This window comes from Panulirus ornatus, chromosome 6 (genome assembly GCF_036320965.1).
Source record: "Panulirus ornatus isolate Po-2019 chromosome 6, ASM3632096v1, whole genome shotgun sequence".
Taxonomy (NCBI): domain Eukaryota; kingdom Metazoa; phylum Arthropoda; class Malacostraca; order Decapoda; family Palinuridae; genus Panulirus; species Panulirus ornatus.
The window spans coordinates 18,648,292-18,660,557 of NC_092229.1; the positions used below are offsets into that span (position 1 = coordinate 18,648,292).

Below are 12,266 nucleotides of genomic sequence, written 5' to 3' on the forward strand. Positions count from 1 at the left end.
GAGGCAGACGTAAACTCCACCACTGGGCTACACGAGACAACATGCCGCCTCTGGCAATATGTGACAAACATCAACTCACACTTCAACGAGCACCACAACAGTAGCAAGTACATACATGGTCGTAAGTGGCCAATGTAAACACTAACAACATCTGCAGGAGAACACAACAAGAAACAACAGCCGTAGTGCTAAGAAACACCAACAACAGAAGCAGAGGTAATCTGTAAACACAGTAACAATATAAACAGTAAAACTAACAGTAAACGACAAGCAAAAGTAGCAGTATGATGTGTCAGTAGTATCAACAGAGAGAGAGAGAGAGAGAGAGAGAGAGAGAGAGAGAGAGAGAGAGAGAGAGAGAGAGAGAGCAGGAGATTTAGTCGGAGAAAACATCAGAAGCTAATACCAAATAATAACAGGAGCAGAGCAGATGGGACAGAAGTATAAGTTCGATCAACCGCAGCAGAAGACCACACCAAGTGCAACACCTGCAGTAAGAGGCCGCAGCAACAGACACCAGTCAGCAGAAGCAACAGCTGTTGCTGCACAAGCACCAGCAATAATTAACACTGGCCAATGCTGCGGCAACAGCAGAGGTAAAGACTAATGAAAACAAGCAACACAGCAAAGGAAACAATACTGGACGTAAGCAGTGTGGGTGCAAGTCCAGGAAGCATCATCAGCAGCTGCAGTAAGCGGTAAAAAGTCAGGAAGAAGATAGTGATCCGGTCCTGCATTATCATCAGACACCAGAAGAGTAGAGTGGAGGGGGCAGCATACACCACTACCGTGGCTAATCTTGGCTTCCTTAAGTTAACTACTGCTGATTCAAACCTTCCGTCCTCTCTCCAGCAGCCATCCTGTACAGAAGAGCCTGCTGCTCTGGCTTAACTTGGGCACTGAGCTGTCGGGCAGATGTGACTGGAAAGCTTTACTGATGATGCTATCACACACCGCCAAGACATCAATAACATTTTAATTTCCCTACTCCAACGACAGTCAATTACTTGAAGTGTGTGCAAGACAACGCCAGTGAGGCTCAGCAATCTGGAGGTGTCAGAGTGGACGTGTGTCACACTGTAGCCCTGGCCTGCGCACGTGCACTACTACCAATTCTCTGACGGCCATGTGGACAGGTCCACAACCTCACAACAAAATTTACAGAAAAATGAGAGGCAATTCAAACACGTATTCATCAAGAACACTACGTCAATGTACTGTGAATATTTTGTGAAGGTGTCCATCATATGCTCTGGCTGCAAAACGTTCGCTAGTGTAAGTGTGTCAGGTACGTGTCATAAATGTTTATAAATACATGTGCGTGTCTGGGACTTGGGGGGAGCGGGAGTCCAAGGGAACAGCAAGGTGGTGGGAGGAGAAGCCCCACAAATAGGCGAACCATTAGAGTCAGTGTATCATGGTCCACACACTGCCTCGCACATCATGCCTCAACACATCCACCACCCACACGTACTTTAGGCTCTCCCACACACACCTCCTCCCTCACAAGAACCACAACATAGTTCTCACGCAGTGCCACTCCTGTAGTGTTGGACCTCCGGCAGTACTGCTTGTACCTAAACTGGCCTTACTGGAATACTGGTAAGAGTAGTACTTCCCCTGCACCGCCAGCCGTCCTCGTACTTCGGATTTGGCAACCCTAAATTTTCTTACGCCGCCCACCTCCCTACATCGACAGTCCTGGTGCAGTACTAACCAGAGAGGAGTGTGTCCATATCATGTACGTCACACGAGACGAAGCGAATGACTTGCGGAAGAAGTCGGAAGCGCAGGAAGCCTGAACGACCTCATACATTACTGGCTAATGACTGTAACGACCAGGTGCACGGCCACAGCCAGGACCCGATGCGGCCCATGCATCTTAAGATAACACTGTTGTTACTGCTGCTGCCCATTACTGCCTCACAGCCCAGGTATTCATCAACACCACCACATGACCAGTTTAACCCACAAAATGAGATCTCTCTCTCTCTCTCTCTCTCTCTCTCTCTCTCTCTCTCTCTCTCTCTCTCTCTCTCTCTCTCTCTCCTGACATACACTAGCGTGTGTGTGAGTGAATAAAACAAGATCCCTATACACGGTTAAGGGACGGGACAACACACAAACTTATAAACATGTCCAAAAATGTCTCCATCAGAGAAAAAAAAATCTACTTCCTGTGTAGACAATGACTGTGTCAGGGTATCATGCACACAGCGTGGCCGCGCAGCTAGGCTTCAAAACTGAATGTGGCAGGATGAACGTGGCAAGGTGGTGGTAGCACGGTTGTGTGTGGCAGTCATTAGTACGGCAGGAGAGCATGGTAGGAATGGATGACATGAAAGGTGTAGTGGGTGTGAGGGAGAGGTATTATATGACAACGGCAGGAGGGTCTAGTGCACGGGCGGGTGTGGCTGAATGGGTGTGTCACAATGTGGATGTAGGGCGTTCTGGCATGGGACGTGTTGCCGACATAGGAGGCCAGGATGACTGTGGCTGGGATCATTGCCCCAGAGAGGTCAGCGGCAGGGCCTGCATGTGTATAAACAGGGAGGTGATGAGAGGGGTGCGGGCAAGGCCGGCGGCAGGCAAGCAGGCGAGCAGGGTCGGGTGAGGTAAGAGATGGTGAGAGTGCATGGTACTGGTGTGGCAGGGTTGGATGACGCAGGGATCAAGTGGGAGGGGCAGGGTGTGGCTGTGTGGAGGAGGAGGAGGAGCAGCAGGTACAGTGTGCAGATGGCGCCCGTGACCCCTGACATTTGGTTGTGCGCGACCCCGTGCTGCAGCCCCGCTACTGCCGCTGCTGCTGCTACCAAGGCTGCTACTATCACCACAACCTTCCAACCCATATCAACCCAGCTCTCTCTATCATCCTACATAAGAGCCAGCAGTCTCTGGTAGCCAACATACAATGAACATCTACAACACAATATCTCATTTTGTGGCCTGAGCTACATACATATACGTGCGTACAGCCTGATATTGAACCCATCATCGACGCGTACCACATACACATTACGATAATTAATTAATTACTCAACTACCAAATGGACGTATATGTTGAAAAGCCAGCCAAGAACAGGTGACAACCTCCTTACTTACGAACCATTGGGCCCATGAGCGGCCAGCTGGCTTACATACATCACAACTGCTACTCCTTCCGCGCAGGACTTGTACACCATAAAAAGACGGTCATGTATTTAGTGCTTCGGTCTGTAGACACGGCCAAGACGATGCCACGAACCAGCCACACACACACACACACACTCTCATTATATATATATATATATATATATATATATATATATATATATATATATATATATATAATCCCCTGGGGATAGGGGAGAAAGAATACTTCCCACGTATTCCTTGCGTGTCGTAGAAGGCGACTAAAAGGGGAGGGAGCGGGGGCTGGAAATCCTCCCCTCTTGTTTTTTTTGTTTTTTTTAACTTTCCAAGAGAAGGAACAGAGAAGGGGGCCAGGTGAGGATATTCCCTCAGAGGCCCAGTCCTCTGTTCTTAACGCTACCTTGCTAATGCGGGAAATGGCGAATAGTTTGAAAGAAAAAGTTTGAAAGAAATTATTATTATTATTATTATATATATATATATATATATATATATATATATATATATATATATATATATATATATATATATATTAAAAATATTTTCTATTTTTTCTTTAATTTTCCAAAAGAAGGAACAGAGAAGAGGGCCAGGTGAGGATATTCCCTCAAAGGCCCAGTCCTCTGTTCTTAAAGCTACCTTGCTAATGCGGGAAATGGCTAATAGTTTGAAAGAAAGATATATATATATATATATATATATATATATATATATATATATATATATATATATATATATATATATTTATATATATATATATATATATATATATATATATATATCGTTCGTGTTCTGTGGTAGAGAGGAATGTTGAAATGCCACACAGTAAGGCAGCAGGAGTATGGTCAGTCATCATACCACAGGAAGAGTCATGCAGCTGGTAGTACTGATGGTGACTTGTGGTGAAGCCTGTGGTGACGATGATGGTGATGGTGGCTCTAGTGGCAAAGGTGGTGACAGGTCGAGGTTGTGATGGTGGTAGTACGGTGATGGTAGAGGTAGTTATGGTGACAGCGGCGGTGACAGTGATGGTAATAATAACGAGCGGCACCTCCGTAACACACCTGTGCACAGTACACATCCCCACCCGTGAAGAGCCACCACCAAGCACTACCCCCACCAGCACCAGCACCACCAGCAGGCCAAGTGCCTCGAGTAGCAGAGAACAGATGATGAAGATGTGGCAGGCAGGCAGGCAGGCAGGCAGGCAGGACGACGCTCACGACGACAGAATGAGGTCGCCTTCCTGGCACGGTCGAGGCAGTAGCCACACACACACATCAACGGCCGGGAACATACTGCCAAGTTTGTGGCTGACGGCGGATACTGAGAGCCATGTGTGGTTGATGGCGGATACTGAGAGCCACGTGTGGCTGACGGCGGATACTGAGAGCCATGTGTGGCTGGCGGCGGATACTGAGAGCCATGTGTGGCTGACGAAGGATACTGAGAGCCATGTGTGGCTGACGAAGGATACTGAGAGCCATGTGTGGCTGACGGCGGATACTGATAGCCATGTGTGGCTGACGAAGGATACTGAGAGCCATGTGTGGCTGACGAAGGATACTGAGAGCCATGTGCGGCTGGCGGCGGATACTGAGAGCCATGTGTGGCTGACGGCGGATACTGAGAGCCATGTGTGGCTGACGGCGGATACTGAGAGCCATGTGTGGCTGGCGGCGGATACTGAGAGCCATGTGTGGCTGACGAAGGATACTGAGAGCCATGTGTGGCTGACGAAGGATACTGAGAGCCATGTGTGGCTGACGGCGGATACTGATAGCCATGTGTGGCTGACGAAGGATACTGAGAGCCATGTGTGGCTGACGAAGGATACTGAGAGCCATGTGCGGCTGGCGGCGGATACTGAGAGCCATGTGTGGCTGACGGCGGATACTGAGAGCCATGTGTGGCTGACGGCGGATACTGAGAGCCATGTGTGGCTGGCGGCGGATACTGAGAGCCATGTGTGGCTGGCGGCGGATACTGAGAGCCATGTGTGGCTGACGGCGGATACTGAGAGCCATGTGTGGCTGGCGGCGGATACTGAGAGCCATGTGTGGCTGGCGGCGGATACTGAGAGCCATGTGTGGCTGACGGCGGATAGTGAAAGCCATGTGTGGCTGACGGCGGATAGTGAAAGCCATGTGTGGCTGACGGCGGATACTGAGAGCCACGTGTGGCTGGCTGCACATACTGAGAGCCATGTATTACATACACTACGCTCAGTGTGGGGCCGCACCATATACATTCTGTTCTCTACGCAAATTTCTTCTTACCGACAACCTTAATATGATAATCCTTTTGAAAGTCAAGCATCCCATTCTTCAATTAATGTGGATCTCTCTATACTTACTCACCTACTCCTTCTGACTGGGTCCTGCTGGTGCTACACCCGGGGACCATTGTTCCTGTGGCTCCTGATGCTTTCACGCGACGCTACACTCACTAGCAAGGACGGGATGGACTACCTCAAAGCCACGCGTTCTTCGACCAGAGTTTACTGTTACGTCAACTAACGATGATACAGAGTCTCGTCTGAGGAGACTTTTCACTCCCGTAACAAAAATCCATCTATATATACATATATATATATATATATATATATATATATATATATATATATATATATATATATATATATCCCTGAGTATAGGGGAGAAAGAATACTTCACACGTATTCCCGTGCGTGTCGTAGAAGGCGACTGAAAGGGGAGGGAGCGAGGGGGCTGGAAATCCTCCCCTCTCGTTTTCAATTTCCCAAAAGAAGTAACAGGGAAGTGGGCCAAGCGAGGATATTACATCTAAGGGTCAGTCCTCTGTTCTCAACGCTACCTCGCTAACACTGGAAATGGCGAATATGTATCAAAATATATATATATATATATATATATATATATATATATATATATATATATATAATGCAGTATAGCAATTGAACTCGCCAAGTACCAACGTCCCTGCTGTCACTTGCAGAATATTCTCTCATGTGGTCTCCTTCCATGGTTAGCAATGTATAATTACTGTATAATTATTATCACAAACAAATACAATGATACACAAAGATAAAGTACAGTACAAATTAAAACAATTATACTTTAAATATCAACATGTGAGGAATATGTTCCACGTAAGGTATATACAAATGAACTAAAAATACATCAAGAATATGTTACACGTAAGGTAAATACAGTGGATTAGAATAAGAAAAAGTTCTTTTTTACACGTGATGTACCACGAACTGACGTAGAATTATGGAGCCGAGATTTACAATGACAAAATAAAAAACTGACACAAAGTAGACTACCCTCCTTCCTTAATAGTGGCATTTTAATCAAGACAAACTGGTTGTATCGCAAAGTAAGTAAGTAAGTAAGTAAGTAAGAGCGTGTGTGTGTGTGTGTGTGTGTGTAAAGCTAAAAAAGCACATGCACTCTACACAGAGAAACACATTACACGACACACAGCAGCAAGGACATACTCAACATCCAGCCAGCTAGGGATCAAGGTGGACCATGTACAGCAGTCAACCATCCACGGCAGGTGCACCTCACGCCAACCATCTGAGCCACACACACACACAGCCATGACAACAACCTGGACGCCACACGAGAACTGCTCAAACACCGCACCAAGTGAGACCGACCCTGGGGTATGACGGCATCACCGCTGACCTGACCCCTCAGGTCAAGTCCACACAATAACTGGGTTAATGTACTATAATGTGGAAACCAATATGATATTGTGCAGCTAACCACTACACTAGGAGACAATGTTGGGTGAGAGTCTAGAGTTACTGTGAGGCTGGCTCAACCTGAGGGTCAAATGAAACTTGCATACACTCTGGCAGAAAGGTCAAGACAGACACACACGGGCGAGGCAACACAATCTCCTCGTCAGATGGATCAAGTCACCACACACACACACACACACACACACACACACACACACACACACACACACACACACCAGCACAGCGCGTCTTGGACTGTCACTTCAGGGAGACGCCAGACATGTTGGACTAGACTCTCGATATGAAGAGGTCGATGTAGTGGGCAGCGGGAGACACGACCCCGCGGGCCTCATCTGATCCCGCTATCCGAAACAATATTGCTTCAGCGCTTCATCTGGTGGAAACATTTACATGTGTTTTGTGTATGACATATGAAGGACAGAGATGTTTCCATACACTAAGTGAACACAGGTTGGGGTGGGAGTGAGTCAGGTCATGACAACGACCGCACAGGGAGGATGTGCGTATAACGAGCTACAGCCGCTGCACTGCTGGCTCGCCACACGACCTGACATCTGGGCGCACAGAAAGACTCAGTCACCATCCATGGCGGCACCACAACCCTAGCCAACATAACCCTTCATACGTTACATCAAGCTCTCTCTCTCTCTCTCTCTCTCTCTCTCTCTCTCTCTCTCTCTCTCTCTCTCTCTCTCTCTCTCTCTCTCTCTCTCTCTCTCTCTCTCTCTCTCTCTCTCTCTCATGGTCAAAGAACATAGTATGAGGCGCAATGCACCAATAACAAGTGTGTGATGGCGCAGGTCCTCATGACCTTATGACCTACCACATATCGAGCCGCTAAAAATAGTTGCACATGTTCACGTAGTGTCCGCCATTGTAAACCACGGCTCGACAGCGACCATTTTATTTCGAGTTCCCTCGGCGGGTGTCTAGGGGTGGCCCAGGGCGACAGTATGGCTGCTCCTTCTTCGCCCTTTACTATACAGAGGCAGCACCTTCGTCACCCACAGACGGTACTCATCCTCCACCCTTGAGCAGCACGACGGTGCCAATCTTGGGTACGAATGCGAGACCTATGACCTGAGCCTTACGGGTTACATCGTAGTGCAGTGTGTGTTTCCCTCGTGTTCAGGAGCCGTACCGTCGAGTACAGGAGCACAACGTTCAAACATACACCAGCCGGCCACCCACCTCTAGGTCAGGCCACATGAAGCAGCAACCTTGAGGAACCACGACAAAATCCACCCACAAAATATCCCGCAGTCATGCACATAATTCATGGTAACGCATTATTTATGACGCACTTTCAATGCAGGTACACGAAAAGAAAGAAAAAGGTATGGGTCCGATGAATATTGAAATGAATGATCAATACGACTCATGTCTCGGCAGTGTTGGTGAACGTGAGATATATCTCCAATAATCATGGTCACCCAGCATTACAGATATCTGCATCAAATAAAAAAAAAATTAATGTAACATTTACGACGAGAAAAGTCGCTCGTGATCAATATATTACAAAATCATGAAAGAGTGGCTACCTATCTGAGGCCGGACCAATGGACATTTCTCAAAATCCTTCGTCCATAGTGTCATTGTTTCACACAAAAATGTATTCAAATCCCTTGATAAGAGTGTGTACACCAGGTCTACATATATCATGCATTCTATTGATATCTACCCAAGACCTTTATAAAGGCTGCAGCAGCCCAAGTCTGCGCTACTTCCAACACCAAGAAAATATAGACTCCTGTGACGTCACTAACCATCATCATAAGTAATGGTAACTTCAACCTTAAATGTTTAAGAGCGAACAAACAGTTATAACAACTTCCTGACCGTCGTCCTAACCTAACCTAACTATCAGACAACCACCCCACCACACACGGCCAGCCCACACCAACACAACGTCTCTATGTTACGTACGCACGTCAAGCTGATCCCTACTGACCACAGAAGGTATCATAACACTACACTACACTACACTACACTACACTACACTACACTACACTACATTATACTTCACTACACTACAATACACTACACTATACTTCACTACACTACAATACACTAAACTATACTATACTTCACTACACTACACGCAACACTTGTGTCCGTCCGTCCGTCCCCTGCTGTGTACAACTGCCACGACCAAAGGTGGCAGTAATTTCCACAACTTATGCGCCGGGTTAAACCTTTTCATAATTTGCATAAAAATCAAACTCGAGTTATGGGTTTTACGCCATTCAATTATCCAGATACTGAGAAATAAATGTATATAATTTCATATTTATCTGATTTACATTTTTTCATATTAGGACCGAGGTTTTGCGACAGATTAGAGTACCACTCCGGCGTTACCGGACTCCGCCTCCATGTGCTAACGTTGCAGATGACAAGTTGCCTCTGACAACGAGGGATCATCTTGTTAACGAAATGAAATCTTGTCGAAGAATTTCAAACCCAAAAGGAGTACTTGCTACATATTGTAGCGCAACCTTGAAGTTAAAGGAGCACCTGTAGGTTATGTAATAATAATAATAATAATAATAATAATAATAATAATAATAAATAATAATAATAATAATATCAATAATAATGAAAATAATAATACTGTGTGACTCCCGAGGTCGGAGCTAAGGATGATGGACAAAGTGATCCTTTAGTGTCAGCCAGGTTACACCAGGCTACCAGGCTACCTGGCGACTCACATATGGTACGTCTGGGTGGGGATGTGTAGCAGGTGCCAGGCTGGCAGTGTACTACCTACGGGAGGAGGGTCAGGGGGTGCCAGGGGAAAGCAGGTTGGCAGGGTACAACACATGGGGCGAAGGGTGGAGTTGGGGGGGACAAGGGTGCCAGTTGGCACTGCATGGATCATTATATGGAAGGGTAGTGGGGTGGGGAGGCGCCACACAACCTACTATCTATACATGATAACACGAGCCACCCTAACATGCGAGACACACACATCATGCAGTAACAATATCACTCCAAGTAAAATGTTACCAGAGCCTTATAACATACCGCCGCTGGACTGTAATAGCACATAACAGCGATGGGTCTATGGCTACACAATTCAGGCATGTGGCAATAATTGGGTAATTAGCTGGGATTAACAAGAGGCCATTTGCCTCCCCTGTTTACGTGATGTGTTGCTCAATAATAGGACCACAATAACACTCACTCGGTGCTGCCAACCTACCTGGTGCTAACACCACACCTGGTGCTGCCAACATACCTGGTGTCACCACCAAACTTGATGCTGCCACCAAAGCAGGTGCTACCACCATACCCTGGTGTTAGCACCACACTTAATGTTCAGACATAAGTACCTACTTACTACAAAGTGCAGCTCATGCTCTACATGATGTTTACAATGAAAGGCATCACTATGGTTGGTTTTTACCCGCTGTGATGGCGGGATTACCAGTGGTGTACTGAAGCAGTGGTCACTAGCGGTGGTAGGATTACCAGTGGTGTACTGAGCAGTGGTAGCATTACCAATGGTGTACTGAAGCAGCGGTCACCAGCTGTGGTAACATCACCAGTGGTGTAGTGAAGCAGCGGTCACCAGCTGTGGTAACATCACCAGTGGTGTAGTGAAGCAGTGGTCACCAGCTGTGGTAACATCACCAGTGGTGTACTGAAGCAGTGGTCACCAGGTACACTAGCCATGTGTATGACTGCTACTTGGCCCCAAGTTCTGGTGACGCTCTCAACTGTCACGGGTCTTTACCTGTGCCGTAAGTCCACTGTGTAGCCTCGTCTGTCTCTGTTGGTACAGCCACCAACTGACACACATGTACGCCTCTTAATCCATCAGTTAATCAGCTCTGCTCTATTCCTGGAGAGACCATCCCGCGAGACACCACCAGTTACTGGACAACCTTGTCAGTTCATCATGAGCGCAGATGCCCAAGTTATTCTCCTCATTACATCAACAACTTGAGTAAGTGGTGAAGTCACAGAGGGATCCTGCGCTCAAACTAACGTCTGACCCCTTACCACCTTGTGTGTCAGAGGGGACGGGTGGCGGCGGCCTGGTTAAAATAGTGAAACGGACAGATAAATGTGAGAAGACACGAGCTAACAAAAAACATCATCAGACGATGCGTTTATCCCAGGTTCTGACAACCACCAGTCGCCTCACGTTCTTCACTAATTAATCTCTCTCTCTCTCTCTCTCTCTCTCTCTCTCTCTCTCTCTCTCTCTCTCTCTCTCTCTCTCTCTCTCTCTCTCTCTCTCCTTTCACGCGCTCTCGCAAACCCAGAAACCAGTTTTTTGCCTGCAGTTTCCCACTTCATTTTTCCGCCATAGTCATATCATCAACAAATAGCAAATGACACTTACCGGTCATCTCCCTTAACTACAAACCCGCCCTCTCCCCAAGGTAATCGTATTTACCTTCCTTACCAAGCCATCCCTAAACAAATCAAACAGCCATAGTGACATCACACACCCTACAGCAGACCCATCTTCACTAGAAACGAAAGCCGTCACCCTCGCTCATACGCTCACTCTTTTGATAGAAACGCCTCACTGTTCCTAGTGGCTTTTCTCCCACACCATATAATCTCCCCACACATATAATCGTAACATCATCATCAAGGCATTTCTATCAACCCTACCATAAGTTTCCTCCACATTAATAACTGCCACAAACAGATTCTTCTCCTTTAACTATTTTTTACATAGAATTCTTCAAAGCAATGACCAGATCCATCCATCCTCTACCATCACTAAAAGCCATATTGATCCTCCTCAATATATTCTCTGCCACCACCGCTCTTCCATACAGCTTACCATGTACATCCATCAAACTTGTGCCTCTGTATAAGACTGCCTTTATATAATAAAAGCATTCTACATCTTTAGCAAGTATCCATTATCTACCAATACTATCAACTAACACATTCAACAATCCTTCTAAACAATCACTGAATCTCTCCACCTTTCTTTTGCCTGTAACTGTTCCCTTATCTCCTTCCTTCACTGATGCTCCTTCTTGTTTTGGTGTTCTCACACTACTCACCTCCTTCCAAAACATTTTCTTATTCTCCCTGAACTTTCCCTATGCTCTCTTACCTCAACTCTCATTTGTCTTCTTTTTCTGGCTCTGCAACTTCCTCTTGACCTTTTGCCACTGCCTATTGTACATTTCCCAATAATTCAAACTCGTTCCCTGCAGCCAATGTCCATACACCTCTATCTCCTCTTTCACTAACAACTTTCTCATCCTACCACTCACTACCTTTTTTTATATGCCCACATCCCACCTTCGTCATGCCACACTCTTCTCTCACAAATGTAAGCTAAGCTTCCATAAATACCTTCCATTCCTCTTTCATTCCCCTGGTTTTGTTTACTCTTACCTTT

At 46.5% G+C, this 12,266-nt stretch overlaps 1 protein-coding gene across 5 annotated transcripts in view; it reads right to left on the minus strand.

Annotated features, from left to right (window-relative positions):
• PMCA (plasma membrane calcium-transporting ATPase 3) overlaps window positions 1–12,266 on the minus strand; it is a 1,595,457-nt gene that overhangs the window by 1,116,589 nt on the left and 466,602 nt on the right. The window lies entirely within an intron of this gene.